This window comes from Ranitomeya imitator, chromosome 9, assembly GCF_032444005.1.
Source record: "Ranitomeya imitator isolate aRanImi1 chromosome 9, aRanImi1.pri, whole genome shotgun sequence".
Lineage (NCBI taxonomy): Eukaryota > Metazoa > Chordata > Amphibia > Anura > Dendrobatidae > Ranitomeya > Ranitomeya imitator.
Genome location: NC_091290.1, coordinates 136,792,516 through 136,811,690, shown reverse-complemented (window position 1 = coordinate 136,811,690; position 19,175 = coordinate 136,792,516).

The window sequence follows — 19,175 nt, the reverse complement described above, 5'->3', positions numbered from 1 at the left end:
CTGGTAGCCTCTTTACGGCATCTCTCTTATACCAGGTCTGGTATTTCATATTTCTAGTGCAGTAATGCAGTTCAAATTTTGTGTTTTCAAGTTTGCATGTTTTAGCGCTGCAGTGTGCTGCCTTATTTGCTTCACAAAATGCTTGCCTTCATGTGACGAGATGGATAGAATTGTTATAATCAATAAATTATACTGTAAATTATTGGAAACCCTTAAAATCTACCAATACTTTCCAGAACAAAATATGAAGAGCAACACTAGTAATAATTTGGGTTTCTGCCAAGCAGATAAAGGAATCCAGAGACAGTACAAAGACCCAACATTCATCTGCTCATTAAATTCTGATGAGATTTTATTGCAACATTATAATAAACAAAAATAAAATATTACAAGATGTCATCATGAAGAATCTTCTAACTGGAAATGTATCACTAAGCAGCAACAGGGATGACACCAAATCCACGAGGCTTCAACTACAGCAGTGATTTCCTGTAGTTATTTTCTTATACACAGGAGCAGTATTATAGTAGTTATATTATTATACACAGGAGCAGTATTATAGTAGTTATATTCTTGTACATAGGGGGCAGTATTATAGTAGTTATATTCTTGTACATAGGGGCAGTATTATAGTAGTTATATTCTTGTACATAGGAGCAGTATTATAGTAGTTATATTCTTGTACATAGGAGCAGTATTATAGTAGTTATATTCTTGTACATAGGGGGCAGTATTATAGTAGTTATATTCTTGTACATAGGAGCAGTATTATAGTAGTTATATTCTTGTACATAGGAGCAGTATTATAGTAGTTATATTCTTGTACATAAGGGCAGTATTATAGCAGTTATATTCTTGTACATAGAAGGCAGTATTGTAGTTATATTCTTGTACATAAGAGCAGTATTATAGTAGTTATATTCCTGTATATAGGATCAGTATTATAGTAGTTATATTCTTGTACACAGGAGCAGTATTATAGTAGTTATATTCTTGTACATAGGGAGCAGTATTATAGTAGTTATATTCTTGTACATAGGGGCAGTATTATAGTAGTTATATTCTTGTACATAGGAGCAGTATTATAGTAGTTATATTCTTGTACATAGGAGCAGTATTATAGTAGTTATATTCTTGTACATAGGGGCAGTATTATAGTAGTTATATTCTTGTACATAGGGGCAGTATTATAGTAGTTATATTCTTGTACACAGGAGCAGTATTATAGTAGTTATATTCTTGTACATAGGGGCAGTATTATAGTAGTTATATTCTTGTACATAGGAGCAGTATTATAGTAGTTATATTCTTGTACATAGGAGCAGTATTATAGTAGCTATATTCTTGTACATAGGGGCAGTATTATAGTAGTTATATTCTTGTACATAGAGGCAGTATTAGGCTATATTCACACTTAGCGGTTTTTACCGCGGAACCGCCGCGATTTTGATGCTGCGGGTCCGCAGCAGTTTCCATAGCGTTTACAGTAACATGTAAACCCTATGGAAACCGCAAACCGCTGTGCACATGCTGCGGGAAAAACCGCGCGGGAACGCAGCGGTTTACAACCCGCAGCATGTCACTTCTTTGTGCAGAATCGCTGCGATTCTGCACCCATAGGAATACATTGAACCGCTTACTTCCCGCATGGGGCTGTGCCCACGTTGCGGGAAGTAAGCGGATAATGTGCGGGTGGTACCCGGGGTGGAGGAGAGGAGACTCTCCTCCAGGCCCTGGGAACCATATTTGGGGTTAAAAAATAAAAAATTGGTTATACTCACCCTCTGATGTCCGGAGCTCCTGGGCGCTGCACGCGGCCGTCCGGTCAGAGTTGCTGTGCGACCAGGACCTGCGGTGACGTCGCGGTCACATGACCGTGACGTCACGAAGGGTCCTTCTCCCACAGCATCTTTGGAACCGGACCGCCGGGTGCAGCGCCCAGGAGATCCGGACATCAGAGGGTGAGTATAACCAATTTTTATTATTTTTTAACATTACTATTGATGCTGCATATTGCTGCATATGCAGCATCAATAGTATAGGCGGAAACCCGCAGCGGAAAACGCGGAACAAACCGCGATAAATCTGCAGGGAGAACCGCAGTTGTTTTGCCCTGCAGATTTATCAAATCCGCTGCGGGAGAACCCGCAGGGACCCGACGCAAGGTGTGCACATAGCCTTATAGTAGTTATATTCTTGTACATAGGAGAAGTATTATAGTAGTTATATTCTTGTACATAGGGGCAGTATTATAGTAGTTATATTCTTGTACATAGGGGCAGTATTATAGTAGTTATATTCTTGTACATAGGAGCAGTATTATAGTAGTTATATTCTTGTACATAGGAGCAGTATTATAGTAGTTATATTCTTGTACATAGGAGCAGTATTATAGTAGTTATATTCTTGTACATAGGGGCAGTATTATAGTAGTTATATTCTTGTACATAGAGAGCAGTATTATAGTAGTTATATTCTTGTACATAGGGGGCAGTATTATAGTAGTTATGTTCTTGTACATAGGGGGCAGTATTATAGTAGTTATATTCTTGTACATAGGAGAAGTATTATAGTAGTTATATTCTTGTACATAGGAGCAGTATTATAGTAGTTATATTCTTGTACATAGGAGAAGTATTATAGTAGTTATATTCTTGTACATAGGAGCAGTATTATAGTAGTTATATTCTTGTACATAGGAGCAGTATTATAGTAGTTATATTCTTGTACATAGGAGCAGTATTATAGTAGTTATATTCTTGTACATAGGGGGCAGTATTATAGTAGTTATATTCTTGTACATAGGAGCAGTATTATAGTAGTTATATTCTTGTACATAGGAGCAGTATTATAGTAGTTATATTCTTGTACATAAGGGCAGTATTATAGCAGTTATATTCTTGTACATAGAAGGCAGTATTGTAGTTATATTCTTGTACATAAGAGCAGTATTATAGTAGTTATATTCCTGTATATAGGATCAGTATTATAGTAGTTATATTCTTGTACACAGGAGCAGTATTATAGTAGTTATATTCTTGTACATAGGATCAGTATTATAGTAGTTATATTCTTGTACATAGGAACAGTATTATAGTAGTTATATTCTTGTATATAGGAGCAGTATTATAGTAGTTATATTCTTGTACATAGGAAAAGTATTATAGTAGTTATATTCTTGTACATAGGAGCAGTATTATAGTAGTTATATTCTTGTACATAGGAGCAGTATTATAGTAGTTATATTCTTGTATATAGGAGCAGTATTATAGTAGTTATATTCTTGTACATAGGGGCAGTATTATAGTAGTTATATTCTTGTACATAGGGGGCAGGATACCGTCTATGTTCCTGTAGGTTGAGCGCCCCCGTAGGGCAAGGGGTACTCGGTACCGGGTCCTTCAGTTCTCAAGGGGGATGTCACGGTGGCTGACCCGGTCCGTGGCCCTCGGGAGGTCCATTGTAAAAGGGAAAGGTCTTTAAAGGGGAAATGTTCGTGACGCCACCTGTGGTATTCGGTCAGGGTGACCGACGCTGCTTAGGGGTCAGCTGGGGTGATGTTATGGCAGCTAGATAGTATACAGTACCTTCCCACAGGTGAAGTATGTCCCCAGGGCTTCCCAGTGTGTAGGTGGTGGATGGTGAGAGGCGCAGTGAAGAACAAAGACACAAGATTGCAGTCTCTTTATCTTTTATTGAAGGCTTCAGCATCCCCAGTCCAGAGCACAGATCACAGGGCAGGCAGAGTCCGGCAGGTTTGGAGGCAAATCCAGAGTCCCCTTTATCCAGGTGGAAATCAGTAGCCTTCCTCTAGTGCCTGGGTGTCGCATTACCTTACTGCTAAGCGTCCCATAAGGTCCTCACAACTATTGTAGATGTTCTAGATGTTGTGTCTCTCTCTGTCCCCCAGATGGATAGGACAAACCCGTATGACTGGTGGCCTGAGGCTTTTTACAGGGACTCTAGCACGCCCCGGCCCCCACAAGTTGCCACCGTGCCTCCTGGGTATAGGGCGGATCAGTAACTTGAAATTAGCTGTCCTGCCAGTCTCTGGAACAAGGCATAAAGGACTGTTGCTCCCTCGGTGTTCCGGCTACCGGATCCTGCGCCTCAGAAGGAGGCAGCCTGTGTAGAGCAGAACTCCTTCTGGTTTCCTCTGCTTTTGCTAAGACTTCGTGTCTCACCCTCTACAATACAGTTTGCTGTTCGTGTCTCTTTCTTAGGATGTTGCCACACGTGGGGCAGGCGCAGCTCCGTGGCCTTCTGTCTAGGCCTCTGACAGGATCCCACCCCTGTCAGGGACCAACTACCTGAGCGGATCTCAGATAGCAGCTCACTGGGTGAAGCCCAGCCAGCTTCTCCTTAACTTCCTATCCAGACCACAAGTTTCACCTAATTGTTAAGAGTGCCCTAATAAATAGGAGCATAGCTCCCCCTGGTGGACTGGAGTGTGAATTGTGTTGCATGTTTGTGATACCTGGTAAAGAGATCTCCTTTATTGCCTTCAAACGTAACATCACTCCCCCTAGAGGAGAATGATATTACTGCAACGACCAGGACCCTGGGGGGCTGCACTGGTATCTGCCAGGGGCCCCATCCTCCCCAGGTTACAGTCTATGTTCCTGTAGGTCTCTGCCAGGGGCCCCATGTTCCCCAGGGTACAGTCTATGTCCTCGTAGTTCTCCCCAGGATATAGTCTATGTCCCTGTAGGTCTCTGCCAGGGGCTCCATCCTCCCCAGGATACAGTCTATGTCAATTCAATTCAATTCAAAGAAGCTTTATTGGCTGGACCAAATAAACATTAGTTTTGCCAAATGTACAGTAGGGAATAGGGACTGTGAGGATAATGGGTGGGGGGTAAGGAAGTACATGGCATATCATGGTTTTCTTTCTCGCAGTCTATGGCACGCGCTCACATACCGCGCTGCTATCTCCACTGCGCTCTCTTCTTCCCCCAGCAGAATATATGTTTTCTCTTCCTCCTTCATGGAGCTGAAATCCGGGAAGAGAGCTGAGAATCTCCGGAAGTGAGTGTTCCTCACTGCTGAGTATTTGGTGCAGTGTAGCAGGAAGTGGGTCTCATCCTCCAGGGCCTCCCTGTTGTTCTCTGCCAGGGGGTCCATCCTCCCCAGGATACAGTCTATGTCCCTGTAGGTCTCTGCCAGGGACCCCATCCTCCCCAGGATACAGCCTATGTCCCTGTAGGTATCTGCCAGGGGACCCATCCTCCCCAGGATACAGTCTATGTTCCTGTAGGTCTCTGCCAGGGGCCCCATCCTCCCCGAGATACAGTCTATGTCCCTGTAGGTCTCTGCCAGGGGCCCCATCCTCCCCAGGATACAGTCTATGTCTCTGTAGGACTCTGCCAAGGGCCCCATCCTCCCCAGGATACAGTCTATGTTCCTGTAGGTCTCTGCCAGGGGCCCCATCCTCCCCAGGATACAGTGTATGTCCCTGTAGGTCTCTGCCAGGGGCCCCATCCTCCCCAGGATACAGTCTATGTTCCTGTAGGTCTCTGCCAGGGGCCCCATCCTCCCCGAGATACAGTCTATGTCCCTGTAGGTCTCTGCCAGGGGCCCCATCCTCCCCAGGATACAGTCTATGTCTCTGTAGGACTCTGCCAAGGGCCCCATCCTCCCCAGGATACAGTCTATGTCCCTGTAGGTCTCTGCCAGCAGGGGCCCCATCCTCCCCGAGATACAGTCTATGTCCCTGTAGGTCTCTGCCAGGGGCCCCATCCTCCCCAGGATACAGTGTATGTCCCTGTAGGTATCTGGAAGGGGCCCCATCCTCCTCAGGATACAGTATATGTCCCTGTAGGTCTCTGCCAGGGGCCCCATCCTCCCCAGGATACAGTCTATGTCCCTATTGTTCTCTGTCAGGGGCCCCATCCTCCTCAGGATACAGTCTATGTCTCTATTGTTCTCTGCCAGGGGCCCCATCCTCCCCGGGATACAGTCTATGTCCCTATTGTTCTCTGCCAGGGGCCCCATCCTCACCAGGATACAGTCTATGTCCCTGTAGGTCTCTGCCAGGGGCCCCATCCTCCCCAGGATACAGTGTATGTCCCTGTAGGTATCTGCCAGGGGCCCCATCCCCGGGATACAGTCTATGTCCCTATTGTTCTCTGCCAGGGGCCCCATCCTCACCAGGATACAGTGTATGTCCCTGTAGGTCTCTGCCAGGGGCCCCATCCTCCCCAGGATACAGTCTATGTGTGACACCTCAGGAGTTCGGGTACCACAGGAGGGTAGTGCTATGCCTGGAGAAAAGTGAGATTCCCTTTGGCAGGTTATCACACACACAACACCTTCCAAATCCAGGTCAGGAGGGGGAGCTCAAACCCCTGTTTTAGGGCAGCTTCCCTGAATAAAGATCCTGGTCTGGAGGAGGAGCTAGCTCAGTTTGTACAGACAGTCTGTGAGTGAGGACAGACAGGAAAGGAACAGACGAGAGATTCAGGGCTCAAGGAGGCTGAGAATAGGCCTCCGAATAGTCAGTGCGCAGAGACTGAGTACCGGGAGCCCGAGGCTAGAGTGGAACTACTGTACACTCAGCAGAACCGGAGGGCATAAGATCATACAGACATTGCCCAAATTACGTCTGTGGCACAGCAGCATCCTGGAGCCTGGAGTCACCGTGTAGAGACCCCAGAAAGTACGGCTCAAGCTGCCTGCCATACAGGTACCTGTCCCAGGACAGGAGAAAGAACTGAAAGAATTAGGACTTTGTTTGGAACACTTTAGGCAGCAAGGGACATTAGCAAGCGCAGAGTGGAAGGCTCCTAACCTGACTTGCCAAGGGGATTCTGCTTATTTTCGGGCTGCCTGGACTCCTATGTACCTGGTGCTGGTGCCCTGGACTGTGGCCTGCCAACTACAGTAAACCAGGTAAAGACTTACAACTTGTGTCCTTTCCTCATTTACCGGCAACCGTCATCACCACCATACACCTTAGGACCCCTGGGGACCCCGCTTCACCTGTGGGAAGTGTGCTGCAATAACATCCCCCAGAGGACCCCTTTAACGCAGCATTGGTCCCACTATTGACCGAACACCACATGTGGCGTCACGACAGACTTAAAAAACACTTTCCCTTAAAAGACCGTTCCCTTTATTGGACGCCTAGGGCCACGGACCGGGTCACAGACACTGTGACTTCCCCTTTAAGACCGGACCCGGTACCCCGCTGTCCTGGTGGGCGACTCACATGTCCCTGTAGGTCTCTGCCAGGTGCCCCATCCTCCCCAGTCTATGTCCCTGTAGGTCTCTGCCAGGTGCCCCATCCTCCCCAGTCTATGTCCCTGTAGGTGTCTGCCAGGTGCCCCATCCTCCCCAGTCTATGTCCCTGTAGGTCTCTGCCAGGTGCCCCATCCTCCCCAGTCTATGTCCCTGTAGGTCTCTGCCAGGTGCCCCATCCTCCCCAGTCTATGTCCCTGTAGGTGTCTGCCAGGTGCCCCATCCTCCCCAGTCTATGTCCCTGTAGGTCTCTGCCAGGTGCCCCATCCTCCCCAGTCTATGTCCCTGTAGGTCTCTGCCAGGTGCCCCATCCTCCCCAGTCTATGTCCCTGTAGGTCTCTGCCAGGTGCCCCATCCTCCCCAGTCTATGTCCCTGTAGGTCTCTGCCAGGTGCCCCATCCTCCCCAGTCTATGTCCCTGTAGGTCTCTGCCAGGTGCCCCATCCTCCCCAGTCTATGTCCCTGTAGGTGTCTGCCAGGTGCCCCATCCTCCCCAGTCTATGTCCCTGTAGGTCTCTGCCAGGTGCCCCATCCTCCCCAGTCTATGTCCCTGTAGGTCTCTGCCAGGTGCCCCATCCTCCCCAGTCTATGTCCCTGTAGGTCTCTGCCAGGTGCCCCATCCTCCCCAGTCTATGTCCCTGTAGGTCTCTGCCAGGTGCCCCATCCTCCCCAGTCTATGTCCCTGTAGGTCTCTGCCAGGTGCCCCATCCTCCCCAGTCTATGTCCCTGTAGGTCTCTGCCAGGGGCCCCATCCTCCCCAGTCTATGTCCCTGTAGGTCTCTGCCAGGTGCCCCATCCTCCCCAGTCTATGTCCCTGTAGGTCTCTGCCAGGTGCCCCATCCTCCCCAGTCTATGTCCCTGTAGGTCTCTGCCAGGTGCCCCATTCTCCCCAGTCTATGTCCCTGTAGGTCTCTGCCAGGTGCCCCTTCCTCCCCAGTCTATGTCCCTGTAGGTCTCTGCCAGGTGCCCCATCCTCCCCAGTCTATGTCCCTGTAGGTCTCTGCCAGGTGCCCCATCCTCCCCAGTCTATGTCCCTGTAGGTCTCTGCCAGGTGCCCCATCCTCCCCAGTCTATGTCCCTGTAGGTCTCTGCCAGGTGTCCCATCCTCCCCAGTCTATGTCCCTGTAGGTCTCTGCCAGGTGCCCCATCCTCCCCAGTCTATGTCCCTGTAGGTCTCTGCCAGGTGCCCCATCCTCCCCAGTCTATGTCCCTGTAGGTCTCTGCCAGGTGCCCCTTCCTCCCCAGTCTATGTCCCTGTAGGTCTCTGCCAGGTGCCCCATCCTCCCCAGTCTATGTCCCTGTAGGTCTCTGCCAGGTGCCCCATCCTCCCCAGTCTATGTCCCTGTAGGTCTCTGCCAGGTGCCCCATCCTCCCCAGTCTATGTCCCTGTAGGTCTCTGCCAGGTGCCCCATCCTCCCCAGTCTATGTCCCTGTAGGTCTCTGCCAGGTGCCCCATCCTCCCCAGTCTATGTCCCTGTAGGTCTCTACCAGGGGCCCCATCCTCTCCAGTATACAGTCTATGTCCCTGTAGGTCTCTGTCAGGGGCCCCATCCTCTCCAGGATACAGTCTATGTCTCTGTAGGTCTCTGCCAGGGGCCCCATCCTCCCCAGGATACAGTCTATGTCTCTGTAGGTCTCTGCCAGGTGCCCCATCCTCCCCAGTCTATGTCCCTGTAGGTCTCTACCAGGTGCCCCATCCTCCCCAGTCTATGTCCCTGTAGGTCTCTGCCAGGTGCCCCTTCCTCCCCAGTCTATGTCCCTGTAGGTCTCTGCCAGGTGCCCCATCCTCCCCAGTCTATGTCCCTGTAGGTCTCTGCCAGGTGCCCCATCCTCCCCAGTCTATGTCCCTGTAGGTCTCTGCCAGGTGCCCCATCCTCCCCAGTCTATGTCCCTGACCACATTGGCCCGCTCCACGCCCAGTGAGTAAAGTCTCTGGTCACACACGGCTTTCCTGTCAGGATGAGCGGCCTTTAGTTTATAGATCACCTCAGTCTCCATTTGCAGCATTTGTTTGTGCTGCTGTCACTCACCATCTTGTTCACCAGGGCCGGTATCTCCTCCGCCAGCTGCAGCTCTGGTGCACGCGCCATCTCCTCTCAGGTTGTGGCTTGGACAATGGCTCTGGGTGTCTGAATGCATTAGTCTCCTTTGGTTTTACCTCAGACTTTATGGTGTCACCGCTGGCTCTGGGCTCCACAGCACTTTTACTGCTGTCACCCACCTGCGCCCTTGTGCGTCCTGAGTGCGCCACACTGGTCACCATGTCTCGCTGCTGCAGGTTTTCCTGCCATGTCTGCCTCTCCAGAGATGTCCGGCTCTGCCTGTGTGGAGGAGTGAGCCGCACACCTGAGGTCAGTAATGGCGTCTGCTTCACCTTCTCTGCGCTCCGGCTGTTTACTGACACAAAAGTCCTTTGGGGAATTACCGGACCTTGGGCTTTGCTGCATTTATTTATTTACTGACACTTTTACCTCAGGTTTCCTTGTTGTTACTGGAGCTGGTGAGTCTTCCATAACTTTACTCACATTCACTCTGCTTTCTGCCCTCATGGCAGCAGTGGAGCTTTGGCTTGTTGTTTTACATTGCTTAATGGCGGCTCTGGGATGTGTATTCCCATTAGGGTACGTACCCATATGTGGGAAAAAAACGTCCCAATATCAGGACCGAAAAAACGGACGAGTGACATGTGAGTACAATGCGATTTTCACACTTAGGCCATGTTCACACATTCAGTATTTGGTCAGTACTTTACCTCAGATATATATTTTACCTCAGTATTTGTAAGACAAATACTGGGTGGGTGATAAATGTAAAAGTGGTGACGTGTTTCTATTATACCTTTTCCTCTGATTGTTCCACTCCTGGTTTTGACTTTCAAATACTGAGGTAAAATACTGACCAAATACTGATCGTGTGAACGTGGCCTTAGTATCCGATTTACATCCAAGTGCAGTGCGATTTTATCATGAGCTTTTACATACAGCAGTTCTCTATGTAATTTACACATCGTTTTCAAAGAAAATATTTGTCAAAACACACATATACATATGTGTGTGTATGTATGTATGTATATATATATATATATAATAGCTGGATAGATAGATAGATAGATATATTCTTGTACATAGGGGGCAGTATTATAGTAGTTATATTCTTGTACATAGGGCAGTATTATAGTAGATATATTCTTGTACATAGGGGCAGTATTATAGTAGTTATATTCTTGTACATAGGAGCAGTATTATAGTAGTTATATTCCTGTACATAGGAGCAGTATTATAGTAGTTATATTCTTGTACATAGGAGCAGTATTATAGTAGTTATATTCCTGTACATAGGAGCAGTATTATAGTAGTTATATTCTTGCACATAGGAGCAGTATTATAGTAGTTATATTCATGTACATAGGAGCAGTATTATAGTAGGTATATTCTTGTACATAAGTGCAGTATTATAGTAGTTATATTCTTGTATATAGAGGCAGTATTATAGTAGTTATATTCTTGCACATAGGAGCAGTATTATAGTAGTTATATTCCTGTACATAGGAGCAGTATTATAGTAGGTATATTCTTGTACATAGGAGCAGTATTATAGCAGTTATATTCTTGTATATAGAGGCAGTATTATAGTAGTTATATTCTTGTACATAGGAGCAGTATTATAGTAGTTATATTTTTGCACATAGGGGCAGTATTATAGTAGTTATATTCTGGTACGTAAGGGCAGTATTATAGTAGATATATTCTTGTACATAGGAGCAGTATTATAGTAGTTATATTCTTGTACATAGGGGCAGAATTATAGTAGTTATATTCTTGTACATAGGCAGTATTATAGTAGTTAAATTCTTGTACATAGGAGCAGTATTATAGTAGTTATATTCCTGTACATAGGAGCAGTATTATAGTAGTTATATACTTGTACATAGGGGCAGAATTATAGTAGATATATTCTTGTACATAGGGGCAGAATTATAGTAGTTATATTCTTGTACATAGGGGCAGTATTATAGTAGTTATATTCGTGTACATAGGAGCAGTATTATAGTAGTTATATTCTTGTACATAGGAGCAGTATTATAGTAGTTATATTCCTGTACATAGGAGCAGTATTATAGTAGTTAATAAATTTAATATTGCTGCAGCACCTTGCATGTCTGCCTTCAGATGTGATTTCCGCATAGAGGAATTTGCAGAACTTTGCAGTACATGCAGTAATTAAGGCTGACACATTCCATTATCTGAGATGTAAGGGAGGGACCCAGCACTGGCGCGTGTACAGTGGCCGCACAGATTTAACCCCTTAGCGACCGCCGATACGCCTTTTAACGGCGGCCGCTAAGGGTACTTAAACCACAGCGCCGTTAATTAACGGCGCTGTGGAAAAAGTGTATAGCGCCCCCCACAGGCCGATTTTCTCCGGGGTCTCGGCTGCCGAGGGTAGCTGAGACCCCAGAGAACATGATTCGGGGGGTTTTTAACCCTCCCCGCATTTGCGATCGCCGGTAATTAACCGTTTACCGGCGATCGCAAAAAAAAAAAAAAAAAAAAAAAAAAGCGATCTCTTTTTAATTTCTCTGTCCTCCGATGTGATCGCACATCGGAGGACAGAGAAAAGGGGTCCCAGGTGGCCCCCCAATACTCACCTAGCTCCCCCGATGCTCCTCGTGTCTCCCGGTGGGCGCCGCCATCTTCAAAATGGCGGGCGCATGCGCAGTGCGCCCGCCGGCCGGCACCGGGAGAATCTTTGGGGTCTCGGCTGCCTGGGGTAGCCGAGACCCCAAAGAGCATGATCGGGGGTCGGTTTTAGCGACCCCTGTTTTGCGATCGCCGGTAATTAACTGTTTACCGGCGACCGCAAAAAAAAAAAAAAAAAAGTAAAGTGTAATTCTCTGTCCTCTGATGTGATCGCACATCAGAGGACAGAGAAATAGGGGGATTCGGGGACCCTAGCATACTCACCTAGGTCCCTGGATCCTCTTGCTGCTCCTCCTGGCCGCCGGCAGAAGAACATGGCGGACGCATGCCCAGTGCGCCCGCCATCTGTTTCCATCTGCCGGCCGGCAGGAGAACAGCAGTTAGGACTAAAATTAGGGTTAGGGTTAGGGGTAGGGTTAGGGGTAGGGTTAGGGTTAGGGTTAGGGGTAGGGTTAGGGTTAGGTTAGGGGTAGGGTTAGGTTAGGGGTAGGGTTAGGGTTAGGTTAGGGGTAGGGTTAGGGGTAGGGTTAGGGTTAGGGTTAGGTTAGGGGTAGGGTTAGGGGTAGGGTTAGGGGTAGGGTTAGGGTAGGGTTAGGGCTAGGGTTAGGTTAGGGGTAGGGTTACGGCTAGGGTTAGGTTAGGGGTAGGGTTAGGTTAGGGGTAGGGTTACGGCTAGGGTTAGGTTAGGGGTAGGGGTAGGGTTAGGGGTAGGGTTGGGGCTAAATTTAGGGTTAGGGTTGGGGCTAAATTTAGGGTTAGGGTTGGGGCTAAATTTAGGGTTATGCTTCTTTCACACTTACGTCGGTACGGGGCCGTCGCAATGCGTCGGCCCGACATACCAACGCACGTTGTGAAAATTGTGCACAACGTGGGCAGCAGCTGTAGTTTTTCAACGCATCCGCTGCCCAATCTATGTCCTGGGGAGGAGGGGGCGGAGTTACGGCCACGCATGTGCGGTCAGAAATGGCGGATGCGACGTACAAAAAAACGTTTCATTGAACGTTTTTTTGTGCCGACGCTCCGCCAAAACACAACTGATCCAGTGCACGACGGACGCGACGTGTGGCCATCCGTCACGATCCGTCGGCAATACTATGGGCAAAAAACGCATCCTGCGGGCACATTTGCAGGATCCGTTTCTTGTCCAAAACGACGGATTGCGACGGAATGCCAAACAACGCAAGTGTGAAAGTAGCCTTAGGGCTAGGGTTAGGGTTGGGGCTAAAGTTAGGGCTAGGGTTGGGGCTAAAGTTAGGGTTAGAGCTGGGATTAGGTTTAGGGTTTGGATTAGGGTTGGTATTAGGGTTAGGGTTGGCATTAGGGTTACGCTTGGGATTAGGGTTAGGTTTGGGATTAGGGTTAAGGTTAGGGTTGTGATTAGGGGTGTATTGGGATTAGGGTTAGGGTTGAGATTAGGATTAGGGGTGTGTTGGATTTAGGGTTTTGATTAGGGTTATGGTTAGGGTTGACATTAGGGTTGTTTTGGGGTAAGGGTTGTGATTATGGTTAGGGTTAGTGATTAGGATTATGGATCAGGTTGGGATTAGGGTTAGGGGTTGGAGCTAGAATTGGGGGGTTTCCACTGTTTAGGTACATCAGGGGGTCTCCAAACACGACAGCCAATTTTGCGCTCAAAAAGTCAAATGGTGCTCCCTCCCTTCTGAGCTCTGCCGTGCGCCCAAACAGTGGGTTACCCCCACATATGGGGCATCAGCGTACTCGGGATAAATTGGACAACAACTTCTGGGGTCCAATTTCTCTTGTTACCCTTGTGAAAATAAAAACTTGGGGGCTACAAAATCTTTTTTGTGAAAAAAAAAAATATTTTTTATTTTCACGACTCTGCATTCTAAACTTCTGTGAAGCACTTGGGCATTCAAAGTTCTCACCACACATCTAGATAAGTTCCTTGGGGGGTCTAGTTTCCAAAATGGGGTCACTTGTGGGGGGTTACTACAGTTTAGGTATATCAGGGGCTCTGCAATCGCAACATAATGCCCACAGACCATTCTATCAAAGTCTGCATTCCAAAAAGGCGCTCCTTCCCTTCCGAGCTCTGCCGTGCGCCCAAACAGTGGTTTACCCCCACATATGGCACATCAGCGTACTCGGGATAAATTGGACAACAACTATTGCAGTCCAATTTCTCCTGTTACCCTTGTGAAAATAAAAACTTGGGGGCTACAAAATCTTTTTTGTGAAAAAAAAAAATATTTTTTATTTTCACGACTCTGCATTCTAAACTTCTGTGAAGCACTTGGGCATTCAAAGTTCTCACCACACATCTAGATAAGTTCCTTGGGGGGTCTAGTTTCCAAAATGGGGTCACTTGTGGAGGGTTTCTACTGGTTAGGTACATCAGGGGCTCTGCAAATGCAACATAATACCCGCAGACCATTCTATCAAAGTCTGCATTCCAAAACGGCGCTCCTTCCTTCCGAGCTCTGCCGTGCGCCCAAACAGTGGTTTACCCCCACATATGGGGTACCAGCATACTCAAGACAAATTGGACAACAACTTTTGGGGTCCAATTTCTCTTGTTACCCTTGTAAAAATAAAAACTTGGGGGCTACAATATCTTTTTTGTGGAAAAAAAAAATATTTTTTATTTTCACGGCTCTGCATTATAAACTTCTGTGAAGCACTTGGGCATTCAAGGTTCTCATCACACATCTAGATAAGTTCCATGGGGGGTCTAGTTTCCAAAATGGGGTCACTTGTGGGGGATTTCTACTGTTTAGGCACATCAGGGGCTCTCCAAACGCGACATGGCGTCCGATCTCAATTCCAGCCAATTCTACATTGAAAAAGTAAAACGGCACTCCTTCTCTTCCAAGCTCTGCGGTGCGCCCTAGCAGTGGTTTACCCCCACATATTGGGTATCAGCGTACTCAGGAGAAATTGCACAACAACTTTTGTGGTCTAATTTCTCCTGTTACCCTTGTGAAAATAAAAATTTGTGGGCAAAAAGATCATTTTTGTAGAAAAAATGCGATTTTTTTTTTTTTCACGGCTCTACGTTATAAACTTCTGTGAAGCACATGGGGGTTCAAAGTGCTCGCCACACATCTAGATAAGTTCCTTAAGGGGTCTAGTTTCCAAAATGGTGTCACTTGTGGGGGGTTTCCACTGTTTAGGCACACCAGGGGCTCTGCAAACGCGACATGGCGTCCAATCTCAATTCCAGCCAATTCTACATTGAAAAAGTAAAACGGCGCTCCTTCACTTCCAAGCTCTGCGGTGCGCCCAAACAGTGGTTTACCCCCACATATTGGGTATCGACGTATTCAGGAGAAATCGCACAACAACTTTTGTGGTCTAATTTCTCCTGTTACCCTTGTGAAAATAAGAATTTGTGGGCAAAAAGATCATTTTTGTGTAAACAAAAGCGATTTTTTTATTTTCACGGCTCTACGTTATAAACTTCTGTGAAGCACTTGGGGGTTCAAAGTGCTCGCCACACATCTAGATAAGTTCCTTAAGGGGTCTAGTTTCCAAAATGGTGTCACTTGTGGGGGGTTTCCACTGTTTAGGCACATCAGGGGCTCTCTAAACGTGACATGGCGTCCGATCTCAATTCCAGCCAATTCTGCATTGAAAAAGTCAAACGGCGCTCCTTCACTTCTAAGTTCTGCGGTGCGCCCTAACAGTGGTTTACCCCCACATATGGGGTATTGGCGTAGTCAGGAGAAATTGCATAACAAAATTTATGGTTACATTTCTGTTTTTACACTTGTGAAAATAAAAAAAATGGTTCTGAATTAAGATGTTTGCAAAAAAAAGTTAAATGTTCATTTTTTCCTTCCACATTGTTTCAGTTCCTGTGAAGCACGTAAAGGGTTAATAAACTTCTTGAATGTGGTTTTGAGAACCTTGAGGGGTGTAGTTTTTAGAATGGTGTCACACTTCATTATTTTCTATCATATAGACCCCTCAAAATGACTTCAAATGTGATGTGGTCCCTAAAAAAAAATGGTGTTGTAAAAATGAGAAATTGCTGGTCAACTTTTAACCCTTATAACTCCCTAACAAAAAAAAATTTTGTTTCCAAAATTGTGCTGATGTAAAGTAGACATGTGGGAAATGTTATTTATTAACTATTTTTCGTGACATATCTCTCTGATTTAAGGGCATAAAAATACAAAGTTTGAAAATTGCAAAATTTTAAAAATTTTCGCCATATTTCCGTTTTTTTCATAAATAATCGCAAGTAATATCGAAGAAATGTTACCACTAACATGAAGTACAATATGTCACGAAAAAACAATCTCAGAATCAGCGGGATCCGTTGAAGCGTTCCAGAGTTATTACCTCATAAAGTGACAGTGGTCAGAATTGCAAAAATTGGCTCGGTCATTAAGTACCAAATTGGCTCTGTCACTAAGGGGTTAATGAAATCTCCACTGTAATTTCACATAATGGTGCACGGTGCCTGATATACTGCAGCCCTGACTGTAATAGACTCTGCGCCACTGCCGGACAATGCACGGTGATCTGCAGTATAGAGAGCGATGACCGCAGGGATTGCTGTGCATGCTTTGACTCTGAGCGTCCGCTGTGTTATCAGCATGCAATGACTGAATGATTCCAGCACATTCATTGGGAGTTCAGAGATCGTCCTATTATGGGGAGAAAAATAAGAATTATCAAGTGATTATTGCATGACTAGGGCTTAAACTTCTGTATCTTCCCAGAGTAAACAATTAAGGTTTCTATTTATTGACTGCAAGCAGAGATCCTGGAATCCATTGGTGCCATAATGGCGTCGCCAGCTCAATACGACCCTTCAGTCTGGTCTAATCTCACTCCTTAATGCAGGAGCTCCCTGATTCTGTCTATAGAGAAATTGCATTTTTTTTTTTTTTTTTTTTTTTTTTTTTAAACCAAAGTAAATTTACTTAGAGGCAAAAATCTTTTTTTTTTCATTATTTATTTAAAAAATTTGCACCATTTGGCTTTTTCATTTTCCTTTTTTAGTGTTAACCCCTTTACCCCCAAGGGTGGTTTGCACGTCAATGACCGGGCCAATTTTTACAATTCTGACCACTGTCCCTTTATGAGGTTATAACTCTGGAACGCTTCAACGGATCCTGGTGATTCTGACATTGTTTTCTCGTGACATATTGTACTTCATGATAGTGGTAAAATTTCTTTGATAGTACCTGCGTTTATTTGTGAAAAAAAAGGAAATTTGGCGAAAATTTTGAAAATTTCGCAATTTTCCAACTTTGAATTTTTATGCAATTAAATCACCGAGATATGTCACACAAAATACTTAATAAGTAACATTTCCCACATGTCTACTTTACATCAGCATAATTTTGGAACCAAATTTTTTTTTTGTTAGGGAGTTATAAGGGTTAAAAGTTGACCAGCAATTTCTCATTTTTACAACACCATTTTGTTTTTAGGGACCACATCTCATTTGAAGTCATTTTGAGGGGTCTATATGATAGAAAATACCCAAGTGTGACACCATTCTAAAAACTACACCCCTCAAGGTGCTCAAAACCACATTCAAGAAGTTTATTAACCCTTCAGGTGTTTAATAGGAATTTTTGGAATGTTTAAATAAAAATGAACATTTAACTTTTTTACACAAAAAATTTACTTCAGCTCCAATTTGTTTTATTTTACCAAGGGTAACAGGAGAAAATGGACCCCAAAAGTTGTTGTCCAATTTGTCCTGAGTACGCTGATACCCCATATGTGGCAGTAAACCACTGTTTGGGCACATGGGAGAGCTCGGAAGGGAAGGAGCGCCGTTTGACTTTTCAATGCAAAATTGACAGGAATTGAGATGGGACGCCATGTTGCGTTTGGAGAGCCACTGATGTGCCTAAACATTGAAACCCCCCACAAGTGACACCATTTTGGAAAGCAGACCCCCTAAGGAACTTATCTGGATGTGTGGTGAGCACTTTGACCCACCAAGTGTTTCACAGAAGTTTATAATGCAGAACCGTAAAAATAAAAAATCATATTTTTTCACAAAAATTATATTTTTGCCCCCAATTTTTTATTTTTCCAAGGGTAAGAGAAGAAATTGGACCTCAAAAGTTGTTGTCCAATTTGTCCTGAGTATGCTGATACCCCATATGTGGCAGTAAACCACTGTTTGGGCGCATGAGAGAGCTCGGAAGGGAAGGAGCGCCGTTTGACTTTTCAATGCAAAATTGACATGAATTGAGATGGGACGCCATGTTGCGTTTGGAGAGCCACTGATGTGCCTGAACATTGAAACCCCCCACAACTGACACCATTTTGGAAAGTAGACCCCCTAAGGAACTTATCTGGATGTGTGGTGAGCACTTTGACCCACCAAGGGCTTCACAGAAGTTTATAATGCAGAGCCATAAAAATAAAACAAAATTTTTTTCCCACAAAAATTATTTTTTAACCCCCAGTTTTGTATTTTCCAGAGGGTAACAGGAGAAATTGGACCACAAAAGTTGTTGTCTAATTTGTCCTGAGTACGCTGATACCCCATATGTGGGGGAAGAACCACCGTTTGGGCGCATGGGAGGGCTCGGAAGGGAAGGAGCGCCATTTGGAATGCAGACTTAGATGGAATGGTCTGCAGGCGTCACATTGCGTTTGCAGAGCCCCTAATGTACCTAAACAGTAGAAACCCCCCACAAGTGACACCATTTTGGAAAGTAGACCCCCTAAGGAACTCATCTTGATGTGTTGTGAGAGCTTTGAACCCCCAAGTATTTCACTACAGTTTATAACGCAGAGCCGTGCAAATAAAAAATATTTTTTTTTTCCACAAAAATTATATTTTAGCCCCCAGTTTTGTATTTTTCCAAGGTTAGCAGGATAAATTGGACCCTAAATGTTTTTGTCCAATTTGTCCTGAGTACGCTGATACCCGATATGTGGGGGGGAACCACCGTTTGGGCGCATGGGAGGGCTCGGAAGGGAAGGAGCATCATTTGGAATGCAGACTTAGATGGATTGGTCTGCAGGCGTCACATTGCGTTTGCAGAGCCCCTAATGTACCTAAACAGTAGAAACCCCCCACAAGTGACACCATTTTGGAAAGTAGACCCCCTAAGGAACTCATCTTGATGTGTTGTGAGAGCTTTGAACCTCCAAGTATTTCACTACAGTTTATAACGCAGAGCCGTGCAAATAAAAAATATTTTTTTTTCCACAAAAATTATATTTTAGCCCCCAGTTTTGTATTTTTCCAAGGTTAGCAGGAGAAATTGGACCCTAAATGTTGTTGTCC